The sequence below is a fragment of the Pararge aegeria genome, chromosome 5 (genome assembly GCF_905163445.1).
Source record: "Pararge aegeria chromosome 5, ilParAegt1.1, whole genome shotgun sequence".
Lineage (NCBI taxonomy): Eukaryota > Metazoa > Arthropoda > Insecta > Lepidoptera > Nymphalidae > Pararge > Pararge aegeria.
The window spans coordinates 14,132,522-14,153,550 of record NC_053184.1 but is presented as its reverse complement, the minus strand read 5'-3'; positions in this window follow the sequence as shown (position 1 = coordinate 14,153,550).

Here is a 21,029-nt window from a genome sequence, read left to right as displayed (position 1 = left end):
TTAATAAATAAAAAGAAAACTTAACTAAGGACTAGCATTGTATACACACATTAAAGCTAACTCTATATGCGTTACCGATGTGTTTACGAGTACCTATATAAAACTGAAAACTATCACTCTATATACCTATCACTCTCTGCTGATACCCTAGTGTAAAATGAAAACAAAAAAAACATAATATATGAATAACAAAAAAAAACCATAAAACATTATTACATTATAGATTTAAATTACCTTTATCTTATAATTTGAACTCACCTGGTTCCAGTAATGTTAGGTAATGGTTCCGAGTTAAGGAAAAGAATTAATAAGCTGTTAATTAAACCAACTAATTAGCTTTAAACAGGTTAAGGTGGGGAAAAAATTGCGTTTGTTGGCCAAAGTAGGGAAAGCCAAAGTAAGAAATTATGAAATGTAAAATTCTGTCTAAATAAAGACATATATTATTATGATATTATAAATATTTAAACCATAAAACCACGTATCAAGCTCCTGAACTGTACCCGCCTTTACTCTGTTCAATGCAAATAAAAGATCACAGAATCAATTCAGGACCGTCTGTAGTCTACTTGAAATTCAACATTCAAACTTCAAAGAGATCATTATGACAAAAATCATTTCCGTAGAAACGTGATCTTTAATATTATGTGTTGACTTCATTATCCACGTATCCCCTGTATTTTAATGGTAATGTGATAGATACCTATTTTACCTTACTCCGTTACTTTTGTCTTGAATTGATTATAAAGAATTGAGCGGTTATTATTTATTCAAATTTGTTCCGCTGTATTCTCTTTATTTCAATGTTTTTCAATCCCTAAAAACTCGAAATAAGTCACGATTATTAGTCAAATAAAACAACGAATAAGCTATAAGTACCCTTCGAATGTTTGCACCATTGTTATTGCAGAGCCAAATTTTTTAAGTATTGCCACACAGATGAGTTGGACCTTACGTCAATGATTTAAAGACTAAATTTGTCTACACGTTTAGAGCCAGCGATCCTAAAGGAACGTTTGAAAAGTATAATATAGTAGCTAGTAGCTACATATGTACGACTATAGAAGCACTGTTAAACGAGGGACGTAAGATATATGTTACTTCGCCGTTAGTATATTTATACTCAAAAGAGACGCTGTGAGTTGAATAATATTATACTATAAGAACATTAATTAATTAGATAAACGAACACGCCTGAAATATTATAAACTATTTTAACAACTGATGAATTTTATTTAATTGTGATACTTACCGTAATTTACGGTTAACCAGTAGGCCAATCCGAGCTTTGTCATATAAATGCTCACTGACTAGAATCAAAAAAGAATACTAAAGTTAAAAAGAAACAACAAAAACAGGAACTCATCTGCATTTGTTATTTTAACCATATAGACAATGTTTTCATGAGTAAGGAGACATTCTTTCTAGCACTGGCATTAAGAGAATATAATCTTAAGTGCAAAGAAAATCTTTTCTAGCCACTACCGAGCCAATCAAATATTTTTGCAACGGTTTCGGAATGTTATCTTTTAATATTAGGCTTCAATGATGTTCGGCAGGCAGCTGCCAGCTTTTCTAATATTTTTCTTGATATTAATCGGGCAAATGAAAGGGAATTATTTAATTATATTATGTGTGACTCGTCTGCAAGAAATTAAGATTAATTCTGTAATATTAAATTAAAAGTTTAACTGGCCCCTGACATGGCCTATAAGTTTTTCAACCATGGATTAATTTTCAGCCGGCTTCAGCGTCATGCGAGATGGTCAGTCTGAGGTTAATAACCCGCATATAAAGCGCTGGATATTAGCCTAATTCTTTACTATAAACAGTAAATAGGGCTAAATATAAAATTGCACATGCCAATGCAAATGGCAAAGAACAGGAATGCGTTATATGAGAATGGAACTAAGTATCTCTCAAAATGGAAAACTCAGATAATAACACAAGATTACAAATAATTTAACACTCGATTTTGAACTGTTTTATTAAAAAATACAAAGAAAAAATAGGGGAAGAGAGTTGGCCTTTTTATTTTTTTCTGGTGGAGGTTTTCTTCATTTTATATCATCTGCATACCCTGTGCATACCCTATACGCACGCCACTGGTCCTAAAAGGTTAGCCATTCCAACTTGTAACTTACCACAAGTTAAGATCTTTTAGTGTTATACAAAATCGCGCATATTGTTATAATAGTACCAGCCTCAGGCATCCGTGTTATTAATCCCTGTATCCTACCACGTAACAATGTTATGTAACGGTCATTGCAATTGTATTGGAATATTTTTTGTTTATTTTCCGCTTGACGGATGCCTGCGGCAATTAGTGCGCGGAAATTACACAAACACCAAGCAATCCATCACCTGAACCGAAAATAAAGGCTAAATCTGCGGCATTTGTAACGTAATAATTTATGCGAAACCTTTTTTTCCGTTCCATCATGCGATCACAGGAATCACATGAGTCCGTCTGGTATTTGACCAATTTTTAATACTTAGGAAGTGAAAATGTGTGCTTTGTAGATGCCAGTTTGCTGTCTTGCTGTAAACACTAATCAACTTTATCTTGATTACAGCTTAGACTATATTTATTATGAAACTTTACTCATTATGTACTAAAAAAGTAAAAATTGCGCTTAAAATATAGTAATGAGTTATTGACAGTTACGAAAATAGTTTGAAATAAAAGTATGGTGTAGATATGATCCTTATAGATTAAATAGCGAAAAATATTCGTCGACGGTCATGAGGTTTTATAAACTCTTGGCGGACAGATTTACCTCCATTTCCTATACCCAATCTATCCGTAATATATAGATTTATTACTTATCACCGTTGTTATAGTCATAAAATATCTATACAAGTTTTAACAAAATTTATAACTTTGCTTAGCAACTTATCAACTGATTACAGATGGATTGAATATATTTAGGTAGAAAACGGACTACACACGAAATTACAAAATATATTTTACGTTATCTGAAAAAGTTATAATACAATCGGGTATCGACAAAAAGGTGTTAATACAACAAATGCCCTACTTTTCTTTAGCCATTACAAATTGGTGTCTATCAGCCGAAATATCCCGGAAATCACGTGTAAAATCTCCATTAGACACACCTCCGATTGATCCAGGATAAGCAGCCATCTATTGGACACGGCCCATCACCGGAACTCGTGACCCGAATCCCGAATAACCCAAAAGGTTTCGCGCCATATGCTTTAAATCAAAGGCTTTAGTGTTTATAAAAAAGCGCTGCTTAAATGAAAGACATGCATTGTATTAAAAATGTTACAAAATATGATGTCAATATTAACCTTAAAACCAGAAAGAATCGTTAACATTATTATTAATTTGAAGTAATAGAATACCTGTTAAATACAATACATTTATACTATTGCTACCCTACCGTTCATATTTCATTATTAGGCTTAATAACTGTCTGTGTGTATTTTAGAATAACCTAAAATTAGGAACTTACCTATCTATTATTAACTTCTTTTCTAGGATCCAAAAAAATTTACTTTTATAGATGAGATTACTATTATATGTGCATTACGGTTTCTCTCGCGATAGCTATATATTTAGCGTGACAGTCGACTTACAAGAAATGGTCATAAATTAGTGTCATCTGCATATCGTCTGCGTCAGGTACAGGGATCATTTGTGGGATTGAGTATACGCTTTTATAATATGATTCCTAAGGTGATTTTGGACCTGCCAATGCACAAGTTTAAAGAATTTGTTAAAACACATTTATTACAGCGAGGTTACTATACAATTGATGAATTTTTTAATGACAAGGTTGCTTGGAAGCATCCGGCTCCGCTTTCAGCTCTCACAAGATAGAAAAATGAATGTTAAAATGCAAAATGTAAATTGTTGATGTTGGAAAAGAGCAACTGCTGAGTTTCTTGCCGGCTTCTTCTCGGTAGAATCTGCCTTCCGAACCGGTGGTAGAATCACTACAAACAGACAGACTTGACGTTTCAAAAGTGCTTATATTAGGCCTACATGAAATAAATGAATTTTGAATTTTGAATTTGAATTTGAATTTTGATAGCCTAAGAATTACCATGCACAATAAATGGGGTATCCATTGCATAAATATTTTTTCTTATCAGACCAATTAGCAGAAATCACGTTCAAAGAATCAGAGTTTTAATTCTAATCCATCATCTTTATATCTTTCTCACGTAAATCAATACGACGAATGATTTGTTTTTATGTTTTATAAATATATCTTATAATATCTAACGATATTAATTCGTAATCGCTTATGACTTTAACCCTACCACTATTGCTATTCTCTTTTATAAGGTTGAAGAGCAATGATCTTTCAACGGTGTTCCCGTTTCACGTTAAACCCTGTTACTTTATTGGATTTTATGTAACGAGTGAAATAAAAAAAAATACAGAAAACGGAGAGAGAAACATAAAAAAAATAAAAGAACAGTCTGCAGACTTGTCCATTTAGAAGTCAATGTTCTCTTAGCTCGAATAAGATTTTGTATGTACTTAAAACTTTGGCCGCGGTACCATCGGGCTGGTTATAAAGATAATACACAAGAAAACGGAGAGAGTAGCGTAGAACAGAATTAAATGTCTTCAGACTTGTCTACAGTCTTTTCACAGATGATACACAGTCACTAATAAGTTTTCTCCTAGCTCGTAAAACATAGCACGTTCCATTCGGGCTATTTTAAAAAAAACTGACAGAAGAGAAGAATCGTGCCTATAAGGTTAGGTTTACTATATCCCTCGGCCCGAAACTCCTGAGGTTTTGCTTGCACGCATGTACTCTCAATGGGTATAAAATAAGTTGACTCACTATACATTTGCTTTAATGGAAGAATCTTATAATATACATTGAATTAAGAATATATAGAATCCTCATTCAACCATTACTGTATAAAGTGCATTGTGTCCAAAAACCGCGAAAACGACCCGCGCATGGCTCACTTTACACCAACGGAATGTTGCCAGGTCACGATTTTTTCCCCATTTTATGGTGGTGGAAATAATTACTATCAAATGCTTAATAGTATGAATTGAGTAACGGTTTGTTCGAAAAACCAATCGTGTACACGGTTTCTGTGTGTCCCTAATTCTGTGATAATATAATGTTATCGTGCGTGTATTATGAGCTCTGTCATCCTCAGCCTATCAATGTCCCACAGTTGGGCACAAGCATACTCTAATGATACAGGAGGATTTCGAGCTCGGACTATTCACGCTGCTCTTATGTATGTTGGTGAGTCTTAATGATTTATCAAATCATCATCATCATCATCACCATGACCCTATTAACAACCACTACAGTGAAAGTGTTTAGGCCGTAGCTAAGTGCGGATTGGTAGACCTTTGCATTTAAGATCATTATGGAAAACTCAAAGGCGTGCAGGTTTCATCACGATGTTTTACTTCACCGCTAAACAAGTTATATTTAATTGCTTTTGCATTGCACAAAACTCCAAAAATCAGAGGTGTGGTGGACATCGAAATCGGGTCTCCTAGTGGGAGGCTGGAGTCATAACCGCTATCACCGTCTCATATTCGCTATTATTAAATGTTTAATAATAATTAGAGAGACTTATTCTCCGAGACACGGACCCTGGCAAAAATTTCCGGGCTGGTAGAATTTATGGTCAGAATATTGACCATAAATAGAATACCTAAAACTTTTAACTCGAACACGTGCTCTTGTGATCTATAGTCGAACTAGCTAACCAGTACGCCAACGAAACGTTGATGTTTGATATGAACCACCTATTGGTGTGTGCATTGGCAGTTTAAACGACTCAGAAACGTCACGTCAAATGGCATGAGAGTGACATGGCGTTTCGAACCGTCACGCCACCGCTCTTGTCTTCCCCTGTGTAAATGCGTAAGAAAGAAATATTTTTATTTTATTAACGACGCGTTTTAACGTTTTTAATAATTAAATTAAATATTTAACATTTGCTTTGCTATCTGTGGCGCCCAACTAGTTTTGTTTTACATACCAAACCTAAACACAGCTTTATTAAACGATGCAATCCACATAAAATATAGATCAAGCGGTACTGGCGTATTAATTTGGCTGCCTCCGATATCATCTCGAGAGACAATATTTTGCTATATGGAGCGTGAACCGCGATCCCCTCGAAGAATAAGCTTCATCCAATCGGAAGATGCGATAGTAATCCTCGTTATACGAGTATATGTTGTTTTCCTACTACTTACAAAATATTTATTTCGTATAATACATCAGTTTGGAAGGTATCTTCTTATTCTTTTGAAAATGTCGAAATTACGTCATTACTGTCATACATATTTGATAACAATTAATAATAATAATAATAATAATAATTTATGTACTACGACTACGCACACATCGCCATCTAACTCCAAAGTAAGCGTAGCTTGTGTTATAGGTACAGAGATGACTGATGAATATTTTTATGAATAATATACTTAAATAATTAATAATATACATATAAACGCAAAGACACTGAAAAACATTCATGCTCATCACACAAACATTTTCCATTTGTGGAATTGAAGCGATGGCCTTGGACTCAGAAAGCAGGCTCGTTGCAAACTGCGCCAATCCTAATGGTTAAATTGTACAATATTTACAATACTAATACACTATTACCGCTTTTTCTATCTATCTATTCGTCTGCATACTTCTAATAGGTTTTCCATACAGACATCGTGAGGAAACCTGACCTAAGAGCCCATGAGATCTTCATAATTTTCTTAAAGGGATATGAAGTCCACTTATCCGCTTTTGACCACAACGGTCTGAATACTTTTCAGCCTGAAGGAGACCTTTGCTCTGTAGTGGGCTGATAATAAGCTGATAATGATGATATAGTGCAGGAATATAAATTATTAAAATACGACATACAGCAATGATAAATTCGCAAGTCACACTCACAGTAAGACCTTTCGTGCCTATCTCGTCTAAACAATGAGAGGGCCCGCTATTCATACATCACACGCAGACTTGACCCTTTCCCCTATAAGATAATCTACAAGTGACATTACTTGGTCATTTCACTTGTAGATTTTATTAGGTAGCCAAAGCCGTAGTAGATATATAGTTATTCAGATATATACATATGATATAGATATCTACATGATATGTATATATATACATATATATATATTTTTATGTGTAGGCTACATAAAAAATTGGGTAGGTACTTCATTTAAATATGTTTTTCAATTGAGTATCTACATTTGTATCGTTACCTAACCTATACGATATACCACCAGTTCATTATCATCGTCATCATATAAATGTATTACCGGCCCACTACAGGGCACTTGTCCCCTCCCACAATTTTTTTTTTTTTTTTTTTTAATTTATTGTTCAAAATAAAAAGTTACAAATATTTTTCCAACATAATTATCCATCCCCTTAGAAACTATGCGTTTATGGTGGGGATGGCAGGTTCGCAAGTGTATATCTAAAAAAAAAAAAAAAGAAAAAATTTATTCAACTACTTAATCTTAATGTAAAAATATTTAAACAATCTTAATCAAACAGTGGCATTTTTGAACTATTAGCTAAAAAATGTATTTTACAATTTCTTAAAAATATATGTTTTTTTCCATTTACACATTGCAAAGCAGGTGGGAGATCTTCAAATATTTTGGGTAATATGTATTTATAATTCCTTCTTCCGTACACATTATGTGATTTGAATGAGAATAGTTTAGATCGTAGACCCCCACGCTGACCCAGTGCAGATTGGTGGACTCCACACCCCTATGATAATGTTAAGGAGAACTCTCTGGCATGCAGGTTTCCTCACAATGTTTTCCTCCACCGTTGATGCAAGTGCTATTTTAATTGCTTAAAAAAACGTTACATAACTTACCAAAGTTAGTTGTTTGCTGGGATTCAAACTATGCCCCCCAAAAGTGTAGGCGAAGTCCTCCATCCTAACCACTGAGCTATCACTTCTACCACTAGTTTAGGTTTTATATAATTGCCATAGGTTAGGTAACTCTTAAAGTTATACAAGTTAAGAGTGCAACAACACTTATCACCATGCGAGATTACAATCAAGGGCTAACTTGTAGGCGAATAATATTTTTTTATTTATTATTTTGCAATAAAACTTTACTATATACTGTACAATATATGCCAGCGTTTAATGGTGCCAAGAATGCTGGATGCATTTCCGCGGTGAACAGCCAGACTGATCATTTACGCAAAAAAATTAATCTTCTGTCACCAGATGAGACAGTCAGCAATGTAATGTCTCTCAAGTTTTTTTTTTTTGAACTTCATGGCCCCAGAGTCTGCATGGCAAATGAAACAAATATATAACACTCTATTTGGATTCAGAATAAACGTTTCAAGAACAAAAACTTTTACGCCGTAATAAAAGGAACCGTGCTGTATTTCTGAACAAATCCTTCATGCCAATTTTATTTAAATTGATAAAATGTTTCATCGTGATGCGTGGTCAAGATACTGACAGACAGCCAGACAGGCAAAATTGAAAGGCAGTATCGAAAGAGGGCCTTCCAAAACTTATCAAAATATATTTAATATACAGAAATCGACCCGTTACAGTTTTATTATAGGTATAAATACTACGACAAATATACTACGACAATACACACATCGCCACCTAGCCCCAAAGTAAGCGTAGCTTGTGTTATGGGTACTAAGATGACTGATGAATATTTTTATGAATTATATATACATAAATACATAAATACATAGAAAATACATATAAACACCCAGACACTGAAAAACACTTAATGCTCATATATCGTATGGAAATCAGAGTTTTAAGTAATCGAGCATACTGTGAGATGGAGGTTAAGTTTGTTTTGGTCCTATTGGGCTATCTATAAAGCGCGCTTACCTTACCTCAGACTTTTTAGAGACTAAGACTAGTTATGCGTCCGACATAAATCAGTCTCGATTTAACGCTTTGACTGAGCAAACTTTAAGTGAACGAGCACATAAAGTTAACGCGATCTCCACTTCACAGTAGGAAAATATGTATTACGAATCAGAAGCATTTACCTTCTTCATATTATCTGCATTAACCTACCAGAATATTTTATTACATCAACGGCTTCTAGAGACTTCATCCGCGTTACAACGTGGAAATTAAAACCGAAATAATACTTCAGACGCTTTAGAGGTACAATATTTACTGACTCTGAGACTTACCTGTGAAACCGAACCGCTAATAGTTGTTGAGTAAACCATTGCCCTAGTTTTTACTGAAAGAGATCAGATAGGTGCAGCCACATCACACATCATCACATGCAAAAGTAAAATCAAGTGACTCCTGTCACTTTATAAGTTAAGCGTCGCGTAGCGTAGGTATTATGCACGTGTCGGTCTTTTATCTTCAATACGGTTGTCATACTAAGTAAACACTTAGAATATTTGATTTGCTATTTTTACAGGGTGATTTCTTATGAAATATACTAATGCACCCTTCAACAGTACTTCGTAATTTCGTTACACGTTGTATAGCGTAGCGTATCATCGATATCGGTTTAGTTGTTTAGGCGTAAAAAAGTTATAAATAAACCTCATTCTCATACTTTTCTCATTTTGGATATTGATAAAAAAACTTTTAAAGAAATAACATAGTTTTTTAAGTGATAGAAAGGGCCCCTTGCCGTGTGGTGACGGTAGATCAGAAGACGGTAGTCACCACTCCTTCTCTTCCTGCGGGCGTCGTACGAGGTGACTAAGGAAGCAATATAATGGACAACTGCAGCAGCGTTTTCTGCGCCATCTACTGCGATCACCAAAACCGTCTTCCAGCTAGGTTATTATGGGAAAACTCTCAAGTTTGGAGAGGCCTTTAGTCCATTAGTGGTGTATTACAGGCTATTGATGTTTAAGGGTCCCATACACGGGCGATCCATCGCTTTCGAAACGTCTGTTCCAAATGGTTCATATCGCAAGCGACCGATTGCCCAATGTATAGAGATTTTAAGTTAAGCATTTTGACAGTGTCGGTGGGTAAACAATCGAAAATTAGAGCAAACATGACGTAGAATTCGGAACTTTCCCCGTTTTTGTAGTTGGTAAGGATAGAATTTGCAGAAGAAGTTTTCAACAATCGTACTTTAGCTACAAAAATACCTGTAGAATATAAATTTCGTTTAACCTCACTTTAAAACAGTTATCTACTTTAGTTTCCTCGTTCCTCGAATACCTTCAAAGAAGTTAGTCTTATACGTTCCTCGAGGTAGAAAATTCAGCCGCGGGCACCGAAATAAACATGGATAACTGAATACAACAACTTTGTGTGTTGTTACCCTACAGCTAGACAACGCTCAAAGAAGTAGATATATCAGAGTAAAATTTTCATAACTTTTATATAGGTACCTACAGTTTATACGCTCAAATAGTTAGCAGAACACTCATTAAGGTAGGTATTTAGGAAGCTGTGTAAATAAATAGATAAGTACATTGATTCATAGTGTGATGTCTTATGGGATCTTATTATGGAGCAAAGCTGCTGATATTGAAACTATAATCTTATTGCAGAAAAGAGCTGTACGGTCATTATATAAATTTGATTCATGTGAATCCCTCCGTGAAAAATTTAAAGAAATAAAATAAATATTCTTACGGTAGCCTTACAATATATTTATAACAATATAGTATTTGTGAGACAATATATTAGTCTATATAAACAAAAAGTGGATATAAACAGTCGACTTACAAGAAATGGTCATAAATTAGTGACATCTGCATATAGTCTGCGAAAGGTACAGAAGTCATTTGTGAAATTGAGTATACGCTTTTATAATATGATTCCTAAGGTGATTTTGGAAATACCAATGCATAAGTAAGAATATGTTAAAGCACATTTATTACAGCGAGGTTACTATACAATTGATGAATTTTTTAATGACAAGGTTGCTTAGGAGCATCCGGCTCTGCTTTCATCTGTCACAAGATAGAAAAATGAATGTTTCAATGTAAAATGCAAATTGTTAATGTTGGAAAAGAGCAACTGCTGAGTTTCTTGCCGGCTTCTTCTCGGTAGAATCTGCCTTCCGAACCGGTGGTAGAGTCACTACACACAGACAGACTTGACGTTTCAAAAGTGCTTATATTAGGCCTACTGGAAATAAATGAATTTTGAATTTTTGTATTTTGATTATTCATTTTTAAATTTTCCCATCGCTTTTGTTAATATAATCGTAGTCTAGTCATCTTACTCAAAATACTAAATAATTTACATCTGAGCACTTAGAATGACGACGCTTATAATGATTTATAACATGAACTGTTATATGATGCGTAGCTGAAGTCTTTTTAAAAAAAAAGATTTATTAATGCCACAAATAAAATATAATCATAAAGAGTTAAACAGAAGAAAATAACCATTAGAACGTAAATAATCGGGACCTCCGTGTCTTATTAATGCTTCCTGAAACATTGCCTTTAAGATATATATAATAGGTCTCCCGTTGGTCAGGGGAGTGAAGGTGCTTACTACGCCGTCAGCAATATGGGTACAAAAGTATAACAGATCGAACTATGAATCCTTTGATAGACCAGGCACAACCCAGCCATGACTTGACTAGATGGTATTGGTGATGAATGTAACAAATATTTATTTTATTTTATATATTTTGTTTCATATTTAATCTATTATATTATTATAAGTAAATATTATTTATATATATAATTGCAGTTACTTATTTATTTATTTGTTTTTAGTAACAAATATTGTTTTTTTTATATATTATGGGTCAATCATTATATGGGTCATATTATCAATTATGGGTCTAATGGCCTGAAATAAAAGTTTATTTATTTTTATTTTATTTATTATATGTATATATTTAAGTAATGAAATATGTATTTTATGGGTATATATGCACCACCTAACTATTTTCTGTAACTGTTTTTTTTATCTTTGACATTGGTTGCCTGAAGGAATCGCTATGCAGAGATAAGGCCGCAAATTGTATACGTTGTTTGTTATAATTTTCTTTTTGTTCTATGTACTTTTTGTGGTGTGCTATAAAAGTATATTCATTCATTAATTGATTCACATTAATATATAAAAAAAAAACCGAAAGATTTCGTACCAAAGTGCAATATGAGGACAATAAAGTATTATCATTATTAAGAAGTAAAAAACGCTTAAATTCCTATGTGGTCATTAATATTAAACTTTTATATTTTTAGTAGCTGTTGCCCTCGACTTTATCCGCGTTTGTTTTTGTTTTTAAGGCATATTTTAAGTTGTGCGTTCGTTTGATAAAATAATCAGGTGTAGTTCCTCAAGAGAACTTTTTCAATTAAGTGGAGCTCTAAAAATAACTGTTTTTCAATACGACGAAAATAGAGTGAAAAACATTCACAAAAAAGATATATTTCACAAAAAGATAATTGTTTAGTTATCGAGCGGGACGAAAAATGATTTAATTACTAAAATGACTATTAAAAAATAGGGGACGGTGATAGAAGGGTGAAATTTTAGGGTTCTACGTTTTTTTTAATGCCACAAAAATAAAAAAAGTCCAAAAAAAAATTTTCGGCGTAGACCACCGTTATCGCTGAAAAATAGATAGAAGCCGATTCTCAGACCTTACTGAATGTGCATATTAAGTTTCATTAAAATCGGTTAAGCCGTTTTGGAGGAGTATGGGAATCAACATTGTGACACAAAATCCTTGTGTCACAATATATAAGATTAATTGCAATAGAAAAAAACTGTAAAAATTTAAAATCTCTACTTATTTTGGTTCATTTGAAACAACCCGCTGGTTACGGAATGCTAAAAAGTACAAAAAATATCTAATATTAATTATTATTACAAAATTATTATTGGAGTAGAGACTTTGGGACCGTGGGGTCCGGAGGCATGAGCTCTTTTCAAAGAATTATCAAAAATAGTTATAGAGTCTACCGGTGATCCTAGAGCGGGCAGTTACCTTGGCCAATGAATTAGTTTCGCCTTCCAAAGGGGAAATGCTGCCAGCATCTTAGGAACTGTGCCTCGCTGCGGTGGTTTAGAAGACGTTTTAGATTTTATTTAGTTTGAAATAGTTTATTATAGGTTATATTTATGAAACAATTATTTTAAAGAATAAATAATCCCTACTAATATTAAAAATGTCAATGTAAGTTTGTTTGTTACGCTTTCACGCAAAAACTACATAACCGATCCTCATAAAACTTTGTACACATATTCTTGGTAGTGTTAGAAGTAATATAGGATACTCCCGACAATAAACTCGGTTCCTTTGGGAGAGGGGATGAGTGTTTGACGATTTTACACCATAACTCCGACAAATTATAACCAATTTAAATAATTATTTTTGTACTATAGAGGTTATAATCTGCATTTAATTTTGCCCAAACTGTGGTTAGAGATAAAGGACAGAACTCCTCAGCGGACAGCAGCAGACCCCTCATTTAAGGCTTAGCGATGCTAATTACTTTAATTTTTTTTAGAACTAGACTAAATTTAATGCCACATCAAATAACAAAAACAAACGCAGACGAAGTCGCGGGTAACAGCTAGTAATTATATAAAAAAAATATATCTGTATGCCATGAAATAAATCCATTCAAATGTTCGTCTATATTCGTCAATAGCCTATAGCAGTCCACTGTTGGACTAAGGACCTCTCCCATGGGGACGGTTTTCCCATAATCACCACGCTGGGCAGACGAGTTGGTGAGCGCAGTCGATGGTAGTAGCAGGACGCTTCTGCCTAGTCTCTGTTGTGTAGAAGAGCAGGGATGGTGGTAGTGCAAAATAAGCAGTTGTATTTCCAACTAGTTTTTAATTAGAATGCAATTTCTTGCAAATTGCTTTCGTGATAGTATAGATATCTTCAGCGATAACATACCTAGTATTAAGCTTAAGTTAAGAAAAGGGTTATGGCTTAGGTAATTTTATTTCCACAATATTTTGTTTTTCTTTTCTTAGTAATTTATATTATATTTTTTTTTTGTTATATTATTCTAAATTCGTTTTCTAGCTGTTTGCAGCAGCCTTATGTACCCAACGGATTTGCATGCTATGTTCGCATCGAGAAGGCACAATTGTATACACATGCCAAATGTCCTATAGTTTATATTAGAGTAAGCAGTTGATTGTCACTTTTGCGAACTAAATAAAAAAAAAAGAAACGAATTAAAAACTAGAAACTACTGACAAAACTACTATAACTTAAGCGAAGCTATAACGCGCTAAGGATACAATATATAATAACGCTTTTCGCATCCTAATGAAGCTGCCTCGTTTTTGTAGTGCTAAATCTATGTTTGCTGCAGCGCGGGTTCCCGATTTCTTTGCCATTCTCAGAACAAGGACGGCTTCCTTCTGGGAAAGGCTTAGACGCAGCACCAATACCTTTACACTTTCAAAGTACTGGTCTTGCGTGCACCGGTGCGAGAACAATAATTTAAGGTTTTAGGATATTTTTTTCATCTGCACTAGCTTTATTTATTATTATTGTTATTATTGTACTTTAAAACAAATATTTTCTATGGGACTATTGCCTGAAAATAAAGGATTATTAATCTTATATCTTTAAACGAGCAATTCTTGTATATATATAATTGGAATCTCGGAATCGGCTCCAACGATTTTCATGAAATTTAGTATACAGGGGGTTTCGGGGGTGATAAATCGATCTAGCTTCCCGATAATAACCGATTTGGTGCAACGAAGTTGCACGGGTCAGCTAGTATATAATTATTATAACTAAAGTTCTACTGCACTTTTTGTGACAGAACTCGTCCGGGCAGTTCTACCGCCGTGTTTAGTTCTGCCGCCAAGCAAGAATGCTAGTTTGATTGTGTTCCGATTTGAACTTGGAGGTGCGATTACAGGCACACGATTTTTACCACCTCATGCCATGCCTCAAGCCTCAAGTCGATGGACACAGAACGGCACTTTGTTGGACGTATTTCTTATAGCCCTGCAACGTGCTGCTCTTTATATGGGAAAACCAACACCTGGTCCGTAAAGTATAACTATAAAAATGCTAATAAATAGTTAGGAATATACAAATAGCTAAAATTTTTGCTTTGTGTGCTGAATAACTAGCAAACTACTGGTAGCATAATAACCAGTATTCCATTAGCTGCGAGTTTATAACACAAATAAAACGGACCGTTCGCTGTCGCTAATACCAACATTTGTACATTTTGTTAATTTCGCTCAAAGAGAAACATTAGAGGGTTTCGAAACTGAATTTGACCGCGGGCAAATAGAGTCGAGTGTACAAAAACCACACCCGTTGTATGCACTGAAACTAAATCATTTTTAATACGTCACAATAGTAACACTAACAGTTATTCTTTTTTTAAATAATCCACTAAAAGCTAGCCTTGTTAACAGGTAAGTGATAGGCTACCCCATTACTGTAGTATTTTTCTACGCGGCATCGTACTAAGACACTCATGCCCGTTTTCACTAACGACGGACAAGGCAATGCCTAAGTAAGTACCTAGCGCATAATCAAAGTAGATTCCTATGCATACATTTACCTTTTACCAATCAATTTAAAACACCAATAACCTAACTTGTCTGTGGTGATGTTTTTTTTTTTATTGCTATCATAGGTATGTTTCATTTAAAATTCAATATTCAATCAATATTGAAAATTCATTTATTTCAAGTAGGCCCAGTTTATAAGCACTTTTAAAATGTTAAGTGTGTCTATTTGTAGTGACTCTACCACCGGTTCGGAAGGCAGATTCCACCGAGAAGAGCCGGCAAAAAACTCAGCAGATTGCTCTTTTTCTACATCATTTTACAGTTTACAATGAAAATATATATATATATAATAATTTTCTATCTTCTGAGAGATGAAAGCGGAGCCTGCTTCCAAGCAGCCTTATCGTTAAGAAATTCATCAATCGCATAGTAACCACGATTTATTAAATGTATTTTAACACATTGTTTAAACTTATACATTGGTTGGTCCAAAAATCCCTTTTTAAGTTGCTACGTATTGAAATATATGTCAAAGGCAATTAAGTAGCATAAAGGTTTTAAGAGCTAATAAAAAAAAGAAGAAAACTCATCTGAGCTGCAACCAAAAGCTTCCTTCTATTAAAATAAAACTGAATTATTACGGTTATATTCCCATCAACATTTATACCAAAGTTATTAATCGAGAATCCATTAAAAGCTTTTTAAATAATTGACAAAATTAATTTAAAGCGCACGACACCACATGGCTGTCAACAAAAACTACGCCAGCCCTTTGCACAGGGCAATGGTGTCACAATCCGAAAATAGCGCTTCATTCATCAAATATAAGTGCTGAAATTGCATGAAATGCACGTTCTTATTTCGTAAACTGTACAATAAAATGTCAATACACGGGTTGAAGTTCTAAAGGTTTATTTTACAGTGGTTGGTCAGATGTATTGCGAGGCAGTAATTGAATTGACGAAATATCTGAACGCAAAAATAAATTCTCTAGGTTCTCGAGATCGTACTGCTTACAATATCTTTAGTGTTGTATGTCAAAACCAAGTTACAAATTAAATGTCTTCACGACTTCCAAAATTTTTTTTTTCACAATCTTCCTTTAATTAATTAAATTTCCTTTGTCCCTAGTGTACTGTGCACCTCGTCAAAGTAACAAACATTAATTTAGAGAAAAGTCAATCTGTCATATTTGTATGGAGCTATTAAATGTTTAACCATTGATTAAAAATGTTACAAATTTATAAGCTCACAATATTTAACTCTTAAAGGTACGTATTTAATTGTCAAATACACTACTATTCTACATGACGAAACAAAATTTCGAATATTATGTTCCTATTACAGACATCGAAACGAAACTCAATCAGATGATAAATTTAGAAACAAAACCACCCTTCTATTAGGCGTAATTTGAACAGAAAACTTTCCTAATCCGTTCCTAATCTTAGTTTTCTCATAAAACTGAGAAACTGCGAGCAGAAAGTACATTTGTAAGTAAATACTTTCGAGAATCATTAGACCGAGGAAGTTTGAGTTTAAGAAGCAACGTAGAAAAGATAAGAAAGTTAAAATGGAAAAGGATCGTAATTAGGGGTAACGTACATTTAAACAATATCCTTAAGTATATTATGTAATAAAGTATAATTCATTGATGAATATTTCCAATATAAATACCATAATAAACTGCGTGACCAGCGTATTTGAGAGACAGCAGAATCACAGTGACAGACACGTCAGACGTCAAATATGTGATTATTATTTATGTACCCTCAAATTAATTAATTAATATATGCGTTTGATATCCACCATGGGTTTTATTAATAAAAGTGGTACAACGGTGGAGTTTTGTGTTTTCCCAAACTTTCAAATGTAAGTAAGTATACTTACATTTGAAAGGTGCTGTCAGTTGAAGTGTGACAAAGCACTTGTTTGTTTGTTTGTTTCAAGTCTTTATTGCACACACACTTTTTATATAAATTAAACACAAATACAGAAGAAACTTAAAATAATAAAAATAAAATAGAGCGTGCAAAGGCGGTCTTATCACTAAAGCGATCTCTTCCAGACAACCTTTGACGTTAGGAAAAAAAAAAAAAAAACGAAGGAACGGGTTGGTGCAGCAATTTAAGTATAAAAACACTAAGCACTTCATATTATTCCGACGTAATTTTTTTTTAATGAGGGCTTATAGCTTATTGTTGTATGTGTAAAGTAAATTTATCATAGTTATCTAACTATACTGTTGAACGTAACGTAGCTAACGTTGGTATATAATATAATGTATACTAATTAGTTACGAGATAATAGCAGGAAGCGTACACACTTCCAGGCTCGCTTTCTTTGTGATACAAGATGCGCCATTTTCTTGTTTGAGTATGTTTTATAAAGCTAATTGGAACGGGGTAAATAGTTTTTTTTTTTATTAAATAAAATATAATTTTTATTAATACATAACTATAACCTAAAGTAAACTATTTAAAAACTAAATAAAATCTAAAACGTCCTCGAAACCACCGCAGCGAGGCACAGTTCCCAAGATGCTGACAGCATTGCCCCTTTGGATGGCCAAACTAATTCGTTGGCCAAGGTAACTGCCCGCTCTAGGATCACCGGTAGACTCGATAACCCTTTTCGATAATTCTTTGAAAAGGGCTCTTGCCTCCGGACCCCACGGTCCCAAAGTCTCTACTCCAAAAGGCACAAAAATGAAGCTGCTATCCAGGTTTTCATATTTACGCCTCTTGGCCTGCTCGGCACTGGAAGCAGCGGCACCTACCATTGACGAAGTGGCCTGGATGTGTGATGCAGCTATGGTATCAACACAAGTTGCATCCCACAGAAGTGACCTTCCAAGCCTCCAAGGTATGAGCGTATAGAATATTGAATATATTTTCAAAAAATTTATGTTTTAGTTATCACATTTACTAGTGTTTATTTACCTTTTTCGTTTATAATTTTTTGCGATATAATCATTTTCGCTGGTTCCATAATAATCTAACCCCATTTTCCCTTAAATGTAAGCACAGCTGATGCTTTGATTGTCACTGCCTGTTTATAAAAATCTGTACAGTAATTTCTCCAGAATTATTGATCGCAGAAAAGGTTTTAAATGATTAAAAATACTACAGTTAGCGTGCTTAACTACAAATTTCGGGATTTATTCGTCAAAAAATCTTATTAGTCTGGATACATGCACTTTTTATACACTCAGATACCTTGCCCTTATGCAACCAAGGCATAAAACCAAAATTTCCTATCATTAACAAAGATCAGGCTGCAAACGACACAGTAAGTTTTTTTCGTAATAGGAAACCCAAATCCTTATATATATACCCATGCTAAAAATTAAAATGTTGCTTTATTTGTTACCTATGTTCGGCTTAAGCACTGATCTTGATAAGGTTGGTACTAAAATAACAACAATATTAACAGTCTGTAATAGAAAGCTCCACTCATACAGCAGTCGTACAACGTCACACCAAAGATACAGTAAGGCACGCCAAGGTAGGTACATTTGGGCCAGACTGTTTGTTCCAATCTCCTTCCCTCCTATGCTGAAGTAGCTCGGGTGTTTGTGCACAGTGTAGGAATCTGTTTATGTTGTGGATGACTTTGATTGAATGTTTCCCTTTTCTGAAAAAAACTGATTAAAAGTTCAGAAGATTTTATCCTAACACTCATAATGTACACATATCTTATACTGCATTACGCAATGTACGTCCCTCGACTACTACTCATCAGTGGCGTGCATAGAGGGTATGCATGGGGTATGTAGATGATATAAAATCAAGAAAATCTCCACTCCGAGTTAAAAGAAATTGAAGGATAAGCATTGTAAGAGTTAATAAAAGCCTACCCTTAAGTATTTATGATTTGTAGTGGAGATTTTCTTCATTTTATATCATCTGCATACCCTATGCATACCCTGTCTGCACGCCACTGCTACTCATAGTATTTACTTACTAGTGGATTCGGCGGACGTCGTCCTACCCTGTAACGCTGCGCCACCTAAGGGGTCGTTTTGTATTTTAAACCGACCCATTGAAACGTACACACAAAATTTCATAAAAATCAGTCCAACTGCTTAGGAGGAGCTAAGTGAGAAACATACGTACTGAAGAATATATATTATTATTTTTCTCACCGTTTAAAACTTCCCTAGATTTCCACGAATATTTCAAGACCCAAATTAGTCAAATCGGTCTAGCCGTTCTCGAGTTTTACTACGACTAACGAACAGCAATTCATTTATATATATTTACTTATAATATTTCCACAACCGTCACAGAAACCGCACATGCGGTCTAAGGACGAGCGCGCTTGCTTTGATATATCATGGAAGAGCGAAGCTGATAAGGCATAAAGGCATTATTTGCGGTGATTAAGGAGGAAGCACCTGGACCTATCTATGCATACATTAAAAAAAATGTAAAAACATCTAATACAGCGAGGTTACTAAACATTTGATGAACTTTTTAATGACAAGGTAGATTGTAAGCAGCCAGCTTTGCTCATCTCCCACAAGATAGAAAAATGATTGTAAATGTTGATGTGGGAAAAGAGCAACGACTGAGTTTATTGCCGGCTCTTCTCTGTAGAATCTGCTTTCCGAACCGGTGGCAGAGTCACAACAAACAGACATACTTGACGTTTTAAAAGTGCTTGCATTAAATGAATTTTGATTTGCAAATCACTGCGTACATGTCGATGAGATTATAATTACGTAACGGTACAGACATTTTAAGTGCCACGCAGTTCGAAGGTAAAACGGTGTGGGTTGAACTAAATCGAATAGCTCCTCAGCACACTCTGCGAAATGTATGTTATATATACCTGATAATATGCCACCTTGCGACAGTGTGCATGACTGTAGTGTGTACTGACTACCGCCTTGTTACTGATGAATCTAATACGACGATCAATCAAGTTGATAATTGACTTCAAATATCAGGTTTTGTGCTAAAATATCTTGAAGGAAATGTGATCAACATCATCAGACTATTCATATCCTACTGCTGGAAACCTCCTGGCCTCCTCTATTATTGAGCATATGTCTTATCAGGCTTTAGTGAATATTATTATGATAACTGACTGTGATAAAAATAGTCACTAAAAGCAGGACCAGCGACGCCACAAAATACTCTCAGAAGCAATGGATGGATAGCTTCCATTTCATAGCTCCTGGCTTGTACCCACTATTAATTAATATATTCCCAACAGAGGAAATAAAAATAGTAATATAAAGAGTGAAATCTTAATAAATTAGGGTAATAGACCGCATTCTACGAAATAATAAAACTTCTTAATGTTTACAATATACCACTACTGAAAGCAAAAGTTTGTCTTATGTAAGTTAAACTTTATCTTACAAATTAATATTCACTTCATTTTACCGCACCGAACAACTTTCGTGGCTTATAAACTTTTAGTTATCTTCCATAGTGGCGAGCTTCACCGAACCCCTTTGGGAAAAGCTCAGGAAGACTGGGGTCCTAACACTGATCTAATAAAAATCTATAGATATCCAGCGCAATTTTCACGTTGGAAATATACCAGTGCGGGTA